Source organism: Mus caroli, unplaced genomic scaffold (assembly GCF_978045245.1).
Source record: "Mus caroli unplaced genomic scaffold, Mus_caroli_1 scaffold_11, whole genome shotgun sequence".
NCBI classification, from domain to species: Eukaryota; Metazoa; Chordata; class Mammalia; order Rodentia; family Muridae; genus Mus; species Mus caroli.
In genome coordinates this window covers 29,234,737-29,256,366 of record NW_028227266.1, presented here as the reverse complement: position 1 = coordinate 29,256,366, position 21,630 = coordinate 29,234,737, and the positions used below count along the sequence as shown (strand labels likewise).

The following is a 21,630-nucleotide window of genomic DNA, read 5'->3' as shown; positions in this document are numbered from 1 at the left end:
ATTTGAAGTACAGTTTAATGAAACATAAAATTTGAGGAATAAAATTTGATACTTTTTGTGGATAACTATATGAAAGCCAGGTCAAAATATAAACTGAAATCAAATTTAATTTTATAACACAAATAAGACTTGTTTCTTTATATGTAAATTGAATGTTGTTTCCCAATTAGAATGTTACTGCTTTCTGGATTACAGAAATATATACACACATATATTACATGTTAAACCATGAAGGACCAGATGGCATTGTATTTCAATAAAGCTGCTTAACTCACTCCAATTGTGATCTAGAATGTTCCAGTTTTACTACAAATTAGGGTTGTGGCAGCATTCACCGGCCAAGGTGGACTCGTGAAAGCGTTTCACTAGGAAAAGTTGGTGGAGAAGTGTAAATTAGAGCTGAGTTAAGCCCCACCAGTCATAAAGGCACAGCTGACACTGATATAGCTTAAATTACAACAATTTGTCCCCCAAAGACCCAAGGATGTGTTTTAAAAAGTGAAAAGAAAAATTCCTCCTTTCCCATAACTAGAGCTCTGTGGTGAGAAGGAAGCTTCCCGATGCACACTACGAAGGCCAAGATTCTTGCTCTCAGTCTCGCATTGATAGGGTTTTCTTTCCCACTAGGTGACTAGCTGAAAGCTCCAGTCAGCATTTATTTTGTTCTCTCCGTGCAAAGTCCCTTAGCACAGGGTGAGCAGCCCTTTCGTCCTTGAACTGAACAGTCCTGAGACAGACCGAGACGTGAAATGGCTATACAGTTCTGGTCCAGAGGAGTGATTTTCCTTTCACTTTACAAAACCAGTCTTCCAAAACATATTTTTGAGACTATCATACAGCTGTGCAGTGAATGTGGTCATAGCTACCCCTATTCCCCCCCTCTCCAAGTCCCCTCATGTTCTCTCCAACACACCCATATTAATTACCATAAGATGTCAAATTCGATGTGGGGAAGGTAGGAACTCTCCTGAATCTCTGAAATTTTTAGGTAAATCTAAAACTATTTTGAATCTAATGGTGAGTAATACTGGATTTGGTATAAAAGGTACCTCCTCCCTTCTATAAGTGCTTTCTAGAACTTCTGTCTTCTATAACTACGTACACAGAAGCTCTCTCTGGAACTTATATATCATGAATCATACCTAAGAAGTGCTTTCTGACATGACTTCTCATGTTTCTTAAAAATATATACTAAAAAAAAAGATGAGCCGGGCAGTGGTGGCGCACGCCTTTAATCCCAGCACTTGGGAGGCAGAGGCAGGTGAATTTCTGAGTTCAAGGCCAGCCAGGGCTCCACAGAGAAACCCTGTCTCGAAAAAAAAAATGGCAAATCCAAAAGTATCTTCCATTTCTGATATCTGAAAACTTTGAACTAATATATAATTGCAAACCCAGTACTGGAAAGAGAAAAGCAGGAGGAGCACCACAAGTTCGAGGCCAGCCTGATCCACGGAGTGAGAACCTGTCTATAACAAATACTGTAAGGGGTGGAACAGATGGCTATGCAGTTAGAGTACACATTGCTCTTGCAGAGGTTCCGAATTTGGTTTTTAGCATCCACATTGGACAGCTCACACTGTCTGTGTAATTCCAGCTCTAGGGTATTTTAACAGTCACTACGGGCACCATATGTACACAGCCCCATATACATACACATAATTCAAAATAGTTTTAATATCTTTAATTATAAGTTAAAAAAAACCCAAGCCAAGGGGTGTGCACTCATATGTGTGTGTGTGTGTGTGTGTGTGTGTGTGTGTGTGTGTGTGTGTGTGTGTAACTTTACAAAGGAGCTTAAGTAATTAGATTAGAGAAGGTCAAATATGAACCTTACTTATTACCCTGGGTTCTCGGACAGAAACTAACTTAAGCTTCAATTTCCTCACTGAAAAACTGGATTACCAGCACCAACCTGAGAAGAACAATTTAAGAACTAAGTGTGACAATATGGTCAACAGATTTGACATTGTAGTCACAACACAGTAAGTGTTAAATAAATTGTTCTTCAAAACCAGCTGTCTACTTTTAAAATGCTTATGTAATATTCATATGTGCATATAATATTGTGTGACAGACAGACTTTTCCTGGGGAAATGTAACATACAGGTCTACTTACCCCAGAAAGGGCATCTATGACAGACCAAAGTGTGGGTAGGCCAAAGTCAACTCCACTGAAAAATAGACTAGAAACCACTCATGTTATAATCTGACAAAGAATTTGCTTACATTTTAACATATTCTGAGACTCTGCGTGGCTTTAAAGGCACCGCGCTAATTAAATCTAGTGGTGGAAATTTCAAGGTTGCACAAGATTCAGGCTGTGACATAGATATTACAGGCTTTTTTTGGAACAAATTCTCAGAAATAATTAGAAAGAACAACAGCCCAGCAGAAGTACCTGCAGTTTGATCAGATAAGCCTGTGTGAAACTGGACTGAAGCAGCCACTGTTTATTAAGAGATAACACTGAAAACAGCAACAAACAGGGCTGGACGATGGCTCAGCAGTTAAGAGGACTTGCTGCTCTCCCAGAGGACCAGAGTTCACTTCCAGCACCCACGTGGGAGCTCAGCACCACCCTTAACTGGGTTCCAAAGCATCCAATGCGCTTTTCTGGCCTCTGCAGGCACTGCATGCTAGTAGTGGACAAACATTCATGCAGGGAAAACACCCAAACTCCTTTGTAAAAAATAAATTTAAAAAAAAAAAAAACACCTGTTAACTTTTCATCCTCTTAAGAGCAGCAGCATAGACTCTCTAGAGCAACAGAAGAGATGCCTTGGGAAAAGCAAGGAACGTCCAAAGCCCATTTGTAGTCTTGAGGGTGTAGGTTTGAATAATAATTAATAATAATAATAATAAGTGTCTCAAGACACCCTGCTGGCACAGACCACAAACAGAGTTGTCTCCCCAATATTGTTTTCATGGTGCTCAGCCACTTGGGTACCCAAAGCCTGCAATAACTATGGTCCCAGGGTAGCTCAGCTACCACAGGAACTAACAGCCGACTTTAGGATTGCCCGTGTGATACAGGTTTTGCAGCCATACATAACACAACAGTCAGAAAGGTTATGGAGGCTTCCACCCAGGCTTTTTATGGAAAGCTTGGAAAGCCAGACAATGTATGAAGGGTCCAGGGCCCTACCCACGGCCTGGGAGGCAATGCAAGGTGAGCAGTGAAGCTGACTTTCACATCTGCATGTCTAATGGTTAGTGGGAAAGCTGGTGCAGACATCTGTAGTGAGAAGAAATCAGAACGGAGCAAAAAAAATCAGTCTCCTCAAGGCTCCATGTCACAGCCAACCCTGCAGAAACTTCTAACTTAGCATCGCTATTAAGACAGAAGGGAAGTTAGGAAGAGAGACCGCACCTCAGCTAGCTGTTCAGGGTCATGAAGAAGGGATTCATTTCCTCACTCACACGTACACACAGGCTGAGATAGAGCGGGGACACTACACTCTCATTAGGTTTCTAATTCAGATTTCTCTCTCAAGAACTTGATAGCTGAATTTTAACTTTTTCTTCTCCTCTTCTAGCTGGAGCATTAGTTTTAAAAAGAAAAAGCTTCATTTTGGAAGCTGTACTTTTCCTCATGAGAAACAGATACGAGCTTCAGCTATATGGGTACAGGAAGATAAACAAAAAAAATTAATTTTTCATACTTTGCCCATGATGTTCCCACAGAATTTTACTGAGCTATCTTCTCCAAGGGTTCTTGTTCTGAGTGAGGTAAAGATATGGCATTTTTAGGTTCTATGTCCAGAACTCCTCCTCTCACACTTGGCAAACAGAAAGGTTTAGTTTTGGCTTTCCCTGGGATCTGTTCTGCCATCTCCACTTCATACCAGCACAGCATAGCAGAGTATTAGACATGCACCAGTGGAAACCATATTCTCAAACCAGCTCTCAGGCTGCCTGGAAATACTTTTCTGGCCTAGAAATAATTACTTTTCCAGCAACATTCAAAGTTTTTCTAATGTTGTAATCATTTTAATAGCATTAGCATTTTAATTATGAAAGTAAGCAATAAGGCTCCTAGCCTCAAGCTTTAGCAAATCAGACCACAGCTCTACTTTTGACCACATAATAATTAATATTCAGATCCCTGCGGTAAAAATAGATATAAGCAGAGCTTATGTACAACTAAAAACACCCTAAAATCTGAAGGTTAACATTTGTATTAATCATTAACATATACAATGTTCAAGCTCATTTTGCATAATTTAGCCTTTCAGGCTTCAACAGAAGCCTACCTCGATAACTCCTTGCTAAGGAAAATCCTAAATCCTGGCGACCCTGCGTTCAGTCACATCAATTCACCCTCAAGCTATGAGCAAACAATGACAAGGAATTAGTTACCAGGAAAAGGAAGGTCCCACAGATACAGGACTTGCATACACTGCTTAAGAAAACTAGACCTGACAGGCCCGGCCATGGAACAATGAGTGTGCTCTTCCTGTATTTGGAACAGGCTCTGGAGCTCTATTAACTTTTAAAACCGGAGTAGCGTATCCTTGACTGCGACACGCAGCTCAAGTCCCTCTACAGTGTTCGCTCACCATTTGCTGTGTCCAGGAGAACACAGAGCAGTCAAAGCAAACCAGATAACACTGGGACTGAGTTTTAAGGCAAGAGAAAGTCTTGTGTGTGGCGTGGGAGCAAGGAAAAACACAGCTGAGATGGACAGGGAAACATAGGAATAAGCTTTGTGAGCAAAGGAGAAGGTAGGAAACTCAGTCTACAAACAGTGCAACAGAACACCACATCATTTTCACTTCTGGACAAAACAAAAGCATCACTTTTGGGTTTACTACTAAAACTGGCACGGCTTTCTGCAGGAAAGTCCAAATATTACTCCTAATACCTGTTAAGGTCAGAGAAACTAGCCTCATGAGCCAAGAGCATAAAGTATACGTTAAGGGCAGGAAGCTAAGACTGAGGGTGTCCTTTGCAAAGGCAGCACAGGAGGACAGAGGAAGGCATTGAGTCAAAGTACCAATTAGGAAGATGTAAAGGTACTCTCTGGCCCCAGGAGAGCCTACTACAGATACCAAATAAAAACTGAATTCTAGGAGAACTATAATTACACCCACCTCCAATCTTTCCAACTCAACCACTTTGCTTTCAATAGAAATGGCAAAAATAATCTGTTTCTCCAACAGCTCCTCTTTTAAAATAATCAATAACTTAGATTTTAAAAAAAACTGGTAACTAGGAAACAGGGGAGACCTTTAAATATTACCTTGCCTTAGTCAGACTTTTCTCAACAGGAACCTGCCAGTTTCCAGAATCCAGTCTAGCTCAATGCCATACTTACCCAGTATCCCAGGATCACTAAAGTCACACGGTCCTGGGCTAACTCTAGACCTAGAGTTAGGGCTCGGAAATCTGCATGACAAACAACTTCCTGATGACTGATTCCTTTACAAGTTAAAGTTTAAGTCTGGCTCTATGGAGAATTTGCAAAGGTAACTATCTTACAAATAAAACTGAGATGCCTATAGGTGGAGCGGTTCTCAAGGCGTAAACACAGTAGATTTACCCAAGGTAGTTTTTAAACTCTGAGACTCACAACTAAACTGGGTTCTCCAAGGGCAAGCAGAGGACAACTACATGCCCTAAGTGTGTGGCTACCATGAGGCCATGAGGGCAAGACCAGGCACTCCGAAGATTAGATGCATCCTAATTATCAGAGAGAGAAGGCATATAAGAAATAAAAATAAAAGCAGTATGATTTAGAAAATGCATAATTTCTTCAACAACATGATATAAAGACAATTAAAATTTTGCATTGTCCCCCACAAACACACACACACCAAGCAGTGAGCTGTGTAAAAACCACAAATTCTTATTTCAGAGATTGAATTTTCTGATATAATCACCACATAAACTTTTAATAAGTATAACATGACTTTCAATGTCAACAATAAATTCCAAACTTGAGCAAGAAAAATTCAGAAGTGAGCATGGCAATGTGTGTCTCTCATTCCAGGACTCGGGAGGCCAAGTCAGGAGGCCATACTGAGCTACAATGAGATGCTATTTCAAAAGACGGAGGTGGTCAGTCAGTGAATGACAACTCTACATGAAGAAGGTAAGCTGAAAACACACGTTTGAATTTTGTTCCCTCATAAAATCCTATTAAAACTAAAAGGCTTTGAAACTGTTGCTTCTGTGTTGGTGTGCACGGTGCTGCACTCATCCTGCAGTGACCCAGGGAGGATGGAGAAGGAGGAGCATACAGACACAGTGTCTCGCCTAAAGTAGATACCAACTGTGACTGTTCAGAGGAACCCACATTCTGGACCCACTCTTTCTGCTTCTTCCAGACGTGCTTCATACTACGGGGGCACTGATGTCTCCAGTTCCTCTCCTTAACCCCACAGCATCACTGGCCTCCTTATGCAGAGCTCAGTGCTAGAAGAACTGTCCTGATGGGCAATTCGGAATCAAGGACGTCTGGAATATACTGACAATGATAACTCTTTCTACAGTTTGCTGAGTGGCACGAGGCAAGGAAGAAATACTGTGTGAAGCATGCATTGACCCTCCATACTAACCGATTACCTTTAAGTAGCGGAAGTCTTTCTTATGGACTTTAGCATATTCTCCCTTGCTACTATCAAGAGGAAGTATGTCATGTTAAAGTAAACCAACCAGCACAGAGTCCTCAAATGGCACTTTATATAAACAACCCAACTGGCACAGAGTCCTCAAATGGCACTTTATATAAACAACAGGGCAATTTACTTGGTCACATTCTACCAGCAAGAACAGGAACGGTGACATCTTAGTCTTTTCTGCAGCATGCAAGAGATACAGATGAACCAAGCTTCCCAGGAACAGGATGTTACTCAGAGAAAAGGCAAGAACTTAACCTTAATATTTAATTCCACATGATATGCCCTGCTGCACTAAAAGACAGAGGAAACTTCCTCCAAATTTCAAGTAAAATATGCCATAAGCTTCGTGGCATAGTAACTGTAAAGGCAGCAACTTACCATACACAAAAGACGCTTGATGTGAGATGCATAGCCAAAGACAACAGTCTGTGTAGTTCACAACCTACCCTATGAGAAGCACTAAAAACAAAGCCTTTGGAGTGAATGAAAGGACACTAAACCGTAAACAGGATGCACACCAGTAAGGAACTACAGAAGTAGGAAAGACCTTATACACAGATTTTGTTTACATCTGCTTTTCTTTTGTTTCTTCTAATCCAAAAGACAACTGAATAAAGCAATAACTTAGAACTGTCTTGATGTGCACAGTGTCTAAAGAGTATTTTGTATTAAACAATAAATCAAAGGAAGAGATAGAAAACATGCTATACACGAATAATGACTGTGCATGCTGCTGAGATTAAACTAGTAATGACCCACTCATTAGCAATTACACTCCCTAGGTGTGCTAGCTAGTTTTTATGTCAACTTGACACAGAGCAGTCATCTGAGATAACAGACTCTCAACTGAAAAAGTTTCCCCACCAGACTGGCCTATAGGCAAGCCTGCAAGGCATTTCCTTAATCAGTGATTGATGTGGGAGGGCCCAGCCCAATGGTGGTACTACTGCTGGGCACACAGGCCTTGATGGTATAAGAAAACAGGCTGAGCATGCCAGTAAGCTGAATTCCTCCATAGCCTCTGTATCAGTCAGTTCCTGCCTGCAATTCTGCCCTGACTTCTCAGGATGATGGACAACAACGTGTAAGACGACATAAATCCTTTCCTCCCAAGTTGATTTTGGTTATGACATTTTATCATAGAAACAGAAGCCCTAACTAAGACATTAGAGTAACCACAAAAATAACAAAAAATAGAAATAGTGATTCCCCAAGACTTGATGGAGCTGTTCACACAGGAACTCACAGTAAGTGTCCCCCAGACAACCCAGCAGGTGCACCCATGGACTCACCATGACTGTGACTGCATGCACAAGATCAAGCCAACCATATTCCCAATATGGATGGGGAGGGCCGCACAGAGTCCCCAGCTAAGGAGCTCTAGGCAGCAAACGGCTGCTGGGAGAAGAGCCAGGCTTCTCTGGGGATGCAGCCCGCCCCCCAGAAGCTGCCCATGCTCCCATGGGTGGCACTGCATCCATGAACATAGTGGCAGCACCAAGTGGGCTCAGTGAGTTTAAAACAAATAAACAAACAAACAAAAACCTATGAAGCTGGGAGGGAAAAGTGGTGGGGTATGGGAGAAACTGGAAGGAAGAGAAGGATGAATATGAACAAAATACATTATATGAATTTATAAATTTCTCAAACAGTGGGATTTTTGAGAAAAGAACAGTTTAAATGGTATTCACTAGAAAATATCTACCAGAAAGGTCACAATGCTCCTGGGCCATTAAGCTCAGACTAAATGTAGGAAAGAAAACTACACGGAAGAATAAAGATATAAAAAAAGATATGAAACACAGAAGACAAATGGCAAAACAGCAAGCATAAATCCTGTCTTGTCCGTAATTACATTTAATGTGCATGGATTAAATTTTCCAATAAGCAATCCCTTATCAACATATGTGCCATTCACAAGAAATACTTTCAATGTAATCAAGTACTGTGTAAGGTCACTCTGTCATGGACAAACCATGGGGTCCCACTAGACATTATCTAGTGACCTAGGGTATAACAAAACATTTCTCAGAAGCCATTCTCATCATTAAGCAACACATAACCATACAAAGACACAAACAAGTTTTAAGTGAGAGACAAAAAAGGCACACCAGCACAAAAAACAAAATACAACACAGAAAGATTTTTTAAAAAGTTACACATAGTTGGTTCCAAGTCAACTGGGGTATAAAACAGGATGCTGTTCCCGTGTGTGTGTGTGTGTGTGTGTGTGTGTGTGTGTGTGCCAGGTGCAGTGCCGCACACTGCGTGCGCTTAAGAGATGAAGGAAGGGGGCTTGCCAAATTCCAAACCAACCTAAGATTCAGAGTGTGACCTTATCGCTTAAAAAAAAAAAAGCCACACAACAAAATGATTAACACTATGGACAAGTTCTTAATACTGGCTATCAACTATTAAGCAATCCATGTAATTTTACTTAATTGGTACTTCCGCCCATAGAGGAACATCTGGTCATGCCCAACTCACACAAGTAAAAGAGTAAAGAGAGATGTGAGTTATTACATCATTTACCTTCGGACAAAGAACCAGGAAACAGAGAAGTTGACATTTGATAGCATATTCTTTATATAAGGCTGCATTGTCTAGTTTCAGGATTCATGAAAATTTAAACTCTATTTTTTTTCCTACAAATGGAAGGGGTGTGAGAGACATTAAGAGGGAGGAAGAGGGAAAGAGGGAGAGAGGGAGGTGGGAGAGAAGAAGAAAAGGAGGAGGGAAGAGAGAAGGGGAGAGAGGGAGGGAGACCAGATCAATGTTCCTCTACCCTGTTTCTGAGACAGGTTCTCTCATGGTGAGTCCTCAGGGATCATCCTGTACCTACTTCCTCGGGGATTACAGCTAGATACCATATAACCAGTTTTTTACATGAGTGCCAGAGATCTGAATTCAGGTCTCTGGGCTTGCTTGATTCACAAGCTCTTTCCTGAGCCATTTTCCTGGTCCCTCTAGGTATATTTTAAAGTTTACAGTCATACTAATAATTTTGGGTTTTGGCAAATATTGCATTTAGTCATCCAATTTTTGGCCTGACTTTTCTTTGCATCACTCACAACTCCAGTTTTCATTGTCTTACTTGAAAGGGACAGTATCAGCTCAGGACACCCCAAGACCAAGGTCTTGGTACAAAGGAGACTTATTTGCCCCAATGGGATAAAGGGCAAGGAATAAGCAACAAAAACAGGAGATAAGATGGAGAAGGGAATAAAAACAAGGGAGAAAGGTAAGGGGTATTTGTCCTAGTGGGGACAGATGTGCCATATAAGAAAATATCAATTTATAAAGCTGTTAGGATTAGGAGTTTAATTTTAATTGGTCATGCTAATTAGGTGAGGGGGGCTTTTGACTACTGGATTTCAACATTTTGATAGTTGGACCTTGGTGGTCAGCCCAGGAGGAGGACATGGCCAAATAAGGGAACAGATCTCAGTGGGTAGCTTTAGAAAGGTAATCTAACAGTTTCTAGCCAGGCAAAAGGAACCAGGCAGCAGGGCAAGCTCTGCTGAAGCTGGCCAGAGTCCCTTTATTAATAACTTTCTTATAAAAACTTTGTATTGACAAAGTACCTCAGGAAACCCTTGCTATAAAAATGCAAACTGTGTAATTAAAGCATTGATCATATGTAAATAACTGAAAATCAAATATATATAAAAGGATATTTTTAAGTGTTCTTAATCATGCTTACAGTAATTATTAGACATTGAAAGGAAAGTTTCCATATAATGTGTAGTTGACTCAACTACTCCAAAATACCAATAAACTAATAAATTACACCAATTGATTTTGACCAGCGTTTTCTAAACCTTCAAGTTGTGTTGGGAGAACGACTCTGAGCACTACTCCCTCAAGAGGGCGCTCCTGCCGGGACGACTGGGCTGTAGAAACCAGCCACACCTATACAAAGCTCTTACTATCTTTGAACTCCCATTCTACCACTCCTTGGGTTTCCAGGTTTTTGCAAGGACTTCACAGGGTTTGAACAGTATAGTGAGCTGAACGCCAGCCTCTAAATCATGTCCAAGTCTGAATCCCCAGTCCCAGTGAATCTTACATATTTGAGGAAAGGATGTTTTATAAATATGAGTATCTTAAAATGATATTATATTGGATTCAGTTGACTCTAAATCCAAAGATAAGTGTCCTTTATACGAAATATGGAAGACACAGACGCAAAGGAAAAGGGCATAAGAACACAATGCCAATGAGTGAAGCTACATATATGAGCCTATAACCACTAAAGACTAAAAAAAAAAAAAAAAAAAAACCCTCTATTCCTGGGAGGGAGTGTGGCAAATCTGTTATCTGGATTTCAGAGCTTTGTCCTTAAGACAAACTGTTTGAAAACAACCCAGCTTGAGAAAATGTGTTGTCTCACTCTCTCAAACACTCCCTGTACCAATTCAAATAGCTACTTAACACAGCACCTGCCATGCGCACCACCTCTTCTAGAACTTCCCTCCACTTCACTACAGTCCCACACTTCTGCCTGAGAGTCACCCTTAGATGTTATGTGTCATCTACTCTGAAACTTTCATCTTTAGTAGCAAATGCAAGTTTGTGTCATTTTTGCTTTTATCTGATGGACTTCACGAGCAGGCAAATTAACAGGGTAACATTCATGCTACCGCAATACATGAGAGACAACAGGATGAAGCAGGCTCTTCCACAAGAGAAAGGCCCATTTTGTCCCTGGGTATCAAACAAGGAAGCAGGAGTGGTACTGAAGTACAGTCTAGAGGAAGGAAAGCAGACGTTTGGAGAGTCAGTATAACATGATGAGATCTATAAAAATTAACCTGATAAAAATCAGTTTCTTTTTACGTTTATTTACTTGTTGAATATACATGTGCACACCCACCAAAGTGTGTGTGTGTGTGTGTGTGTGTGTGTGTTCACACATGTAAATATGACATGTCTTGTGTGTGGCAGTCAAAGGAACCCAGGGTATTTAGTTGCTAATAGGTGGGCTCCAGGGTCAAATTTAGGCTATCAGGCTTAGCAGCCAGCATCTTTACCAAAATTAACAACCTCACAGGCCTGTCTTTAAACCCAAGATCAACTTACAAATGATCGTCATTTTTCCTGTTTTGATTACACAGAAATAGAAATAGAATTATGCAGAAATTCTGATGGCTTAGACTCCATCCAAATCTCCACAGCCCCAGGCATTTGTAGCCCTGACATCCAGTTTGGGGCTGCATGGCCTAGCCCTGCTCCTTCTGATGAGGCAGGATCTGTGCATCCCTGCAAGAGCAGCAAAGGAAAGAGAATGCCAAACAGAGACCCAGGTAGGTGTTCCCACATGGAAGCCAGGAAAAGACAGAAGAAAGGCAGAGTAGGGGCAAAAGAGATAGCTCAGGGGGTCAGCGCACTGGCTACTCTTACTGAGAACCCAAATCTTACAGGGAGGCTCACAGCCAACTGTAAACCCAGGTCAGAGGGAAGACACCCTCTTCTGGTCTCTGCAGGTACTGCGTACACATGATCCACAGAAATACATTCTAGCAAATACCCATACACTAAAATAAAATGAGAGAGAGAGAGAGAGAGAGAGAGAGAGAGAGAGAGAGAGAGAGAGAGAGGGAGGGAGGGAGGGAGGGAGGGAGGGAGGGAGGGAGGGAGGGAGGGAAGGAGGGAGGGAGGGAGGGAGGGAAGGAAAGAGGAGGAAAGGAGAGAAGGAAGGAAGGAAGACACAGCGGGAGAAGCAGGGTCTCTCCCCACAAGCTAGGGCTCAGAAGTGGAGAGTGCGTAGCAGAGGACCCAGGGCCAGCTCTCGCATTTGGTACAACCCTGCAGAACACTAGTTCCAAGAGACTCGTGCTCATCAGCCAACACTTCTGCAATCACTGAGCAAACTGCTCACAAATGAAGATCTGCTTTTTACATTTACAGAGACACATTTTGAAATAGAAAAGCTCACCTCTCCCTCAAATCCCCAAACTACATCATCAGTAAATCCTGGAGTTCAACCTACACCCCTTCCTGAAGCTGTCTCCTCTCCACAGCCATTCCTCAGTGCAAGCTTCCTCGCCTTCCATCTTACTGCAACAGCTTCTGCTTAAACCCGCTTCCTGTCAGGGAAATGAAGGGTTCTTTTCTGAAGTCTGAGTAAACTCTTATGTTTCTACTTAAATCTCTCCATGGTAGTGTGGTGCTCCATCACCCACTTTTCTGACTCTTTGCCTGGACCACAGTCCTGTGGTTCTGGAAAGTTCTCCCATTAGCAGCAACCCCTGCTCACTCCTGCAGGACCTCTGCACTCGCTGTTCCAGTTTTTCAGCTCAGTCACCTTTCCAGCCAGGTCAGCTGGAAGGTCTCTCCCTAACTAAGGCCTTGAATGGCCACACTAGGAAACAGATCCCCACCCCCAGCCACTTCACCCTCCTATCTCAGTTAGAAAATGCCAGAGACTACCTTCATTCATTCAGCTCCCAACGCTTGTCTTCACTCTTTTCATTCTGAGCAAAAGAGATGACATATTCTCAACACTCAAGTGCAGAACAGAGTCAAAGCTAAAATGCAGCAACTGACTCAAGCCCTGGGAATAGAGAGATGGGGCAGACACTGAGACACAGACTGGGACGTCTCTAGTCAACAGACTGTCAAGCAATTCTGAAGGAAGATGACAGAAGCACTTCTACATTCTGAGAGTGAATTATGTATCATAAAAAAAGTCAAGACAGAAGAAAAATTAAAAATTGAAAGCACATTTCTCCTTCAAAATCTATAAAAATTCTACTGTTCCTATTTAAAAGGAGCATGTATAATGACTAGAAATACCCTGGCAAATGCTGACAAGTAATTCCAGAAGGATATATCAAAACTAGAAACACTTCAATTTCTCATGAATTCTGGACAATCTGACAAATTACTATTTATAAATAATTTTAAATTTAAAAAAATAGACGACTATAATGAAAATCATGCATTCTGAATGACTCTTAGTGTATTTTTTCCAAAAAGAAACCTCTTAGGTATTCTTATCATCTTAATTTTATGCCCTCAAACCCGATTAGCAAAAATGCTGTCAGCACAGAAGGAGAGCACCACTAATCACCCAACTGATCAGATCATATCTGGAGCTTTTTTAAAAATTAGGGTTCACCAAGCAAGTTAATGTCATGATTTCGAGGCTACATTTCTTACCAATATATACATTTTTTATTTCACTTTCACCAAAACTGAATAACCAATCTGCACCACTGCATTTCCATCTTTTAAATAACTAGTAAGACTGCTCATATTTTTTTAACTGGAAAAAAGCTTGCCTGCCTGCCTGCCTTGTTTATCTGACTGGTTGGAAGATGTGGTCTTGCCAGGTACCCCTGGCTGTCCTGGAATTTACTACAAAACCATGCTGGCCTTGAACTCATGGAGTTCCCTTGCCTCTGTCTCCTGGAGCTGGGTTGCTGGCTCTTCCTTGCTCTTTGGTAAGGAAGTGTAAGAGGTCAACTTGACACAAGTTAGCATCTCATCTGAGACGAGGAAACTCAGTGAGAAAGTCCCTCAATCAGTCTAACCTGTAGGCAAGCCTGTTATTTTCTCGATTAATGATTGATGTGGAAAGGCCCAGAACACTGTGGGTCACGATATACTTGCACAAGTGTCCTAGGGTGTGTAAGAAAACACAGAGTAAGACATGAGGAGCAAGCCAGCAGCAGTGTTCCTCAGTGGTCACTGCATCAGCTCCTGCCTTGAGTTCCTGGTCCTGACTTCTTTTGATGATAAACTGTTAATATGAAAGTGTAAGTGAAAGAAATTCTTTCTTTTACAAGTTGCCTTTGGTTGTAGGGTAGTGTTGTTCTTGTTCTTGTTGTTTAATCACTGAAATAGAAATCCAAATTAAGGCAGTGTCCTTTCATTTTCTCACCCACTGGCTCTGTTAACCTCCCTGTCCCCACGTCTACAGTGGAGAAGTAGAAGATATCTAATCATTTGAAGTTTTAAATAACACATTTTCTGCAAATACTGACCAAAATACTACCATTAAAAACTGTATGGAATGAGTTGTAAATGTTCTCAACCATCTCCAAAATGCAACCCAATTTCCTTCTCACCTTAGAGTTAGCATCATCTCCACCCAGTGCCCCACCCAGGTTATTATACTGCTTCCCAAGGATGTCTTTTTTTTTTTTTTTGGAGACAGGGTTTCTCTGTGTAGCCCTGGCTGTCCTGGAACTCACTCTGTAGACCAGGCTGGCCTCGAACTCAGAAATCCGCCTGCCTCTGCCTCCCAAGTGCTGGGATTAAAGGCGTGTGCCACCACACCCGGCCCCAAGTAAGTCTTATTCCATCTGTGTCTACATAACCTACCAAACTCTTCCTCTACCCTTTATCTGCTCAAACAGAGCCATTCCCCCAAAATGAAATCAAATGTCATTCTTTAACAAATTTTGTCCAAATATCTATAACAATATGATTTTATACACAATATAATTTTACTAAAGACAGATTTTATTTGCCCCATTTAGAGATTCCTTAGTATCTGAAAAAGAATCTCACTACTCAGCCCAGGAAATTTCCTGCCTCTGCCTCCCATAAGCATGTTGTAGTGTCTCAGGAAACTATAATTATAGCTAATTTACCCAAATCTCTTGTCTCACAGACTATAAAACCCCAGTCAGTGACTCCTGGTTTTGTTTCCATTTTCTACATAATTACTACACACATGACATGAAATGCACATGCTCATACTCATATATACATAGATCTAAACATAATATAATAAGCATAATTTATCATAGTATTATAATTTTACACACACACACATTTATGATGGAAAATTTATGGGAAACCTAAGAATTATGAAAATGGTCACTTATACAGAGTAGAAACAGGAGACAAAATATAGTTAAGTTAGACGACATGACATAAGGGCCTAGAGACTGTTTTTTAGAAGTCTCACAGTGCTACCGCTGTTTATAATTACATTCAAGATTTAGCAAATAAAATGTGAACTAGTTCTGAAACAGTTCTGTAATATTATGTAGTCTTATTACGTAGAGCTGTGGTTACTGTAAGAGAATTAAGGCATCCTATTTACACAATTTTGGAGGCACCACATTCAAGGCCATGCCTTTGGTTATAACCATCTGACACACAGTGATATGCACACCTAGCCCTGTTCATGAGGCTGGTGTTTTAGGACTTCAACTTGAATGTCAAAAATCCAAACAAGTGTGGGAGCTGCACTATAAAAAACAGTCAGAAAGTAAACTTTATTATGTTGCATCCCTTTAATGACCTAAGGGCTACAACAAGAGCTCATATTTCAGAAAGAGAGGGGGAAGGAGGGAAGGACAACAAGAAACATATCAAACTGTTCAACTACAGACCCCCAGCACTAATAGGACTGATCTCTTCCATGACACACAACCACCACCTCTGTGGTCCCATCCACCACATCTCTGCATACAAGTCTCTAGTCTTAACTTTTCTAGCTACCACCCTCTCAGGTTCCAGGTGTACATTTCCAAAAGCACCAAGCAAATGCTTTACAGGCAATTTGGTCAAAGACAAAGTACTATCTGCATGTCCATTAATGAATACTAATGTTCATTCCCCAGGGTTCATTAAGATTATTAAGTGTAACAAGTTCCCAGGACACCCAGGTTTAAAACACAAAGGCTTTCCTTAACATCTATCTCTTTCTTACCCAATTCATAAAGTTACTAGTCCACCTCTGTAATAATTTCATATTTAACCTATCTTCATTGTCTCGCTGGTCTCCTCCTGCTCCTCCTCCTCCTCCTCCTTCTTTTTTGGTTTTTCGAGACAGGGTTTCTCTGTGTAGTTCTGGCTGTCCTGGAACTCACTTTGTGAGCCAGGCTGGCCTCGAACTCAGAAATCCGCCTGCCTCTGCATCCTGAGTGCTGGGATTAAAGGCGTGCACCACCACGCCCGGCTCCATCTCCTTTATATCCTAAAACATCACCATTGATCATAAATTAAATAAATATGCTATCCTATCCTATCCTATCCTATCCTATCCATCTTATCCTATCCTATCCTTAATGTTTTTTTTCTGTTGTAGGAACCCAGGGCCTCTGGTCCATGCCATTCACTACTCCCCAATCCAGGGACTATTCTATTCAGTGAATACAGAAATGCTAAGTCTTCCTACATGGTTTACCTGGCCCCACACCATCCCACTCTGCAGTTATTCAGTCTCCCTAAAAACTAGTTCTTACCAGATCACAGACCTCCACATAACAGTGTCTCGTGAATTAAACCCTCGGCTCCACACTGAATCCATTCCTATACGATGATGTTCTCCCTTGCCTGTACTTTCCCACGTTGGTTTCTATGCTTATGTGTCTCGTGAAATGCCATTCTCTCACCTTAACCCTCAAAATTCTACCTTTCAATGCTCAGTGAATGTTATACTCTTTCCCTCACAAACACAAAATAGTGTTTTCCAGGATTAGAACCCTCACAGTAAAAAGAAGCACAGTGCTCATGCCATCTTTCACCTTCCCTAAGACCACAAAGTATAGCCATCTGACCTCTCAGGCTTCAGAACCATCTGTGTTTGATCTTGCATTTGCCATGCGTACGATAGATGCCAGCCCTATATGACGTTCTCATCCTCAAGCCTTTCCCTATAGACAAATTTGCCACCAGTGTCACTATGGTCCATGAAGTCAGCACATGTACCCTGGAATTACCCTTGAACTAAGTCATTTCTCTCTGGTGCTCAGAACAAGTTTTCTGCTATCTCTTTAACTGTCTGCAAACAGCTGGGGAAACACAGAAGAAGGGTTCATCATCAACTCAATACCAAAGAGCACGGTGGAGCTCATACTATTACAGAAGTTAGAGTTCAGCTTCCACTAACCATGTCAACTGGTTCACAATCTCCTGTAACTCTAATTCCAGGGAACCCAAGGCCTCCGGCCTCCACGGACCCCAGACATATACATGCATAAGCATAACTGAAAATTTTAAACTAAAAAGGAGGAGTTGACCATGGCTGTCAGCAAGTGGCTATAAGGGAACAGCAACATCTCTATTTATATCTTATTGCCCCTGTCAAATACACTATCCAGTACAACATCAAAACTAAATATCTAGAAAAAAAGGACTATGTGCATCAAAAATAATAAAATATGCCTGCAGTAGTAGCCGAATCTGAAGGCTTTACATATTCCAGACACTATGCTGGGCACAATACATATATAATATTCCGTTTGCTCCTCATAAAAGCCATATACTACTACAAAACTACCAGAAATATCTCAGATTTCACATTTCATTATTTATATTTGCAAGTACATGATAAAGTGTTTTTGGTTTTTTCCTGGTACATCAGGCCATGAATTCGTATGGAATGGGCTCCAACAGCTCAGGCTCTTTTCGGTTAGTCCTCACAAAGTGTACTTCTCTGGGTGGCGCAGGCAGGCTGGCGCTTCAGCTGTGCCCAGGTGCCCTTCTCTTTGGCTTCCTTTTTCTTCTGGTCGTTCTCCTTCACCCGCTTCAGGAAGCTGTCCCTGCTCTTTGAGTGCTTGATGTGCTCAATCCGCACATTGATCCTCTTGGCCACAATTTTGTCCTTAACCTGCTTGTTGACAATGATGCCCACAGCATGCTAGGTGACATTGTAGACTCTTCCGGTTTTGCCGTGGTAGCACTTATGGGGTATTCCTTTTTGAACAGTGCCCATTCCCTTGATGTCTACAATATCACCCTTCCTGTAGATTCGAATGTATGTGGCCAAAGGAACAACGCCATGTTTCCTAAAAGGCCTAGAGAACATATACCGGGTGCCTTTCCTCTTTCCCTTTGTGTTTGTCATTTTGGCACGTTACTGGAAGATGGCTGCAGCGGCCAAAAGCGATAAAGTGTTTTTTAAGAATAGGATATGTCTTAATTTTAAAAAAAGTTCATTCACTCTTCATGTACATTTTACACATATCATATAGGTAGTTTTATATAAAACTCTTAATGCACCTGCATTTTGACTACAGCCCATCATATGAAACCAGGTGGGGCATTTTCCACTTGAAGCTTTATTGTAGCCCTCAAAAAGTCTCAGGTCTTGAAAACTTTAGAGTAGATATAATCAACCTGTACAACCCCCACCTTATAAATAAGAAAACTAGAGCAGAGAGTTAGCTATTCAAAGTTTAAAATATTTCAGTTGTAAATGATTCTGTAATTAGCATCTCTGTGTATACTGTTAGCTCCTTAGAATATTTCATTCTAATCTGGAAATTGTAACCGTCAAATAGCACAGATGCTTTGATAGTTTTTTATTCTTATTTTTGTGTTTCCTAAAGGAGTCTTGAAGAAACAACCAACAATGTGCAAGTGGAAAGGCTCTCCTGCTGCAGAGTCACCACACCATCACTTTCCCACTGTCCTGGTCCAGCCAGGCCCAGCACAGGCTTCACTCCTGGTCCTAAACCACTCACCTCAGTACCTCATGCCCTGTATTTGCAGTATTACTATAAAGATCTAAGAAACAAGGTGTCTAGTGAATTTATTGGAAGTTATTTTGTTATATTTACAGATAAAAAAAAAATCACCACAATCTATTCTCAAATATTCATTAAACTTTTGACAATATGCCTTCTATTTAATCAAAAACCTTTATTCACAGTTCACCAGAATCAGGTTCTCCTTCAGCAATATAGAACCACCGATCACTAGAAATAACTGATACTGAGATTAAACTATTGATGGTATGACCTACTTAAACAATTTCTAACCCAACCTTCTATAAACATTACAGATGTTTCATACGCACTCAAACCAATCTTCCAGAGAACCAACCCTAATATTGGATTGCACTTTGAAGGCACTCATCTACCTATCTGCCTCCTTCCATCTTGTCTTTACCTTTAATGACTCCACTAAAATGAGTCTGTTAGAGAAGCACATCCTAGTGCCAGTGTTGGTGGGGTCTGGAGGTAAGAGAAGCCACTTTCAGGTCAAAGGAAGCATCTCCCAGGTGGAGCATCCACTTCCCAGCCAGTAGGACCTTTACACCATAACTAGAGATCTTATCCACCATTCTCCTACACGCCCAAAGAGAGGGCTGTGCATCTAGCAAATGATTAACCATCAACGTTAAATGATTAAAGAAATCAATTTTTAAAACTATCACACGATTATCAGAATTGAGTAAAAACTACTACACATTCAGATAAATGTGCCTTCATTGCCAAGGATTTGACCATTAAAACATGGAAATGACGTGCAGATCCAGTTGGCATCATTATTTCCTGATTTATGACTTCAGACTAGCCTAGAAGACATTTTCTAGAATTTAAAAGAGACATATATGAGTAATATAACTACTCTAGCAATACTTTCTGGAGAAAAACATACCAAATTTTATTCACCTGCATTCAAAGAAGTGTCTGTCTCTAAAAACCAGTTTATTTCCTTCCAAATTTAATTAAGATTGCAGAGAAAAATTGTAGTAGAAGAAAAAGATTTAGTTTACAAAATACAGAAGTTGGAGGGGCGACCCGGGAGATGTGGCTCAGTTGGTAGAGGGCTTGCCTAGCATGCACAAAAACCTGGACTGGATCCCACCCACGTGTAAATTGGGTGTGGTGGAAATGGAGAATTAGAAGTTCACGGTAATCCTTGGCTACACAGCCACTTTGAGACTGTATTGGATGCATAAGACTGTCTCAAGGAAGAGAGAAAAAGAAGAGGACAGCCAGAAAAAAGCAATTTTCTATCTTTTAGAAAACCATTTTAACATAACACAAATGTATAACTTCTATATTCTAATCAATATATTTTCTGGGGAAAACAAAACCTCAAAACTGGATGGAGGGGATTACAGCTACTAAGTACAAAAATTCTACAGGTCCTAATGGACTTTCTCCTTTTACTCCTGTCTTCAACTTCACTGTTTAGTATTTCTAAGGGCAAGTAGATCAAGCCAAAGAAGCAAATTAAAAGTAAAATCTGAAAGCTTATCTGTTGTAGTCTATCTTACTATCTAAAATAGATCTGTGTTATATGATCACTTAAAATCCCACATCATTTTCAAGGAGAATGACATCCTTGGGATAAAACCCTGATAGTTTTACTTCATGTCTTGGCTCTCATTATTTTGACTACAGTATATATGAATATTTTAAACTTACTTCTAACCAAAATCTAAGGGAAGGCCATTGTAACATCTGATTACAGGCACCTGTCTAAGCAAGAGCTTTCTACACCTAAGTCTCCGCTAGCTTAAAGACATTAAAATTACAGTTAATTATTTTTAGTGGTATTGTTGGTACTTGCTACAGATTAAATACATGCTGATAACATGTACAGAGTAAGTATTTGAAAATACAGTTATTATTAGTTTCTTTCAAAAATCTAGTTGAATCTTCTCTCTCCTTCCTTGTATCCAACTTCCACAAACACCTAGCAATGCTCCCACCAATACTGCCAGTGACTCAGTATGAACTGAACACCTGGTTTCTCCTACATATTTGTGCTTGGCTAGTACTGGGTTCTAATGTGAGCATGCTGGATACTATATGCTGCACAAAACCAGTATGTACTGAATAAAATAGACATCGTATCTGCCTTCATGGAGCTTAGAGAGTCTACTTCCTCTTACACATAATTATTTAGCAAACACAATACCACTTAACTTGGCTCTTATAATAAATGATGTGGTGCAAGAATGATAATAATACACCTAAGCAGATAAAAAGAATAATGAGTTTTTATTAGATATATGGATACATTCAAAACAGAAGCACTCTAGAAGTCTTTAAAAACATACATTTTGTTGACAAGCTAAGACTCAAGCAACAACACAACAGCTTTGACTTAGAGTGGGATTATATCCTGATAAACCCACAGTATATAAAAAATATCATGAATCAAAAATGCTCATAATACACATAATTTACAAAGGATTATGATATCCAGGTACTGAGTTTATCAAGTACATACAGAGATAGGCCTTGCACAGACAGAAGATGTCTCTGTTTTAGGGGTGAAAACACACTCCAAAAGAGTCCGA

At 40.7% G+C, this 21,630-nt stretch overlaps 1 protein-coding gene and 1 pseudogene across 2 annotated transcripts in view; both read right to left on the bottom strand.

The window, feature by feature from the left end:
- Arhgap32 (Rho GTPase activating protein 32) overlaps positions 1 to 21,630 on the bottom strand; it is a 221,555-nt gene that overhangs the window by 157,508 nt on the left and 42,417 nt on the right. The gene's annotated exons all lie outside the window — the stretch shown is intronic.
- Positions 16,755 to 18,499, bottom strand: LOC115031941 (large ribosomal subunit protein eL21 pseudogene; annotated as a pseudogene).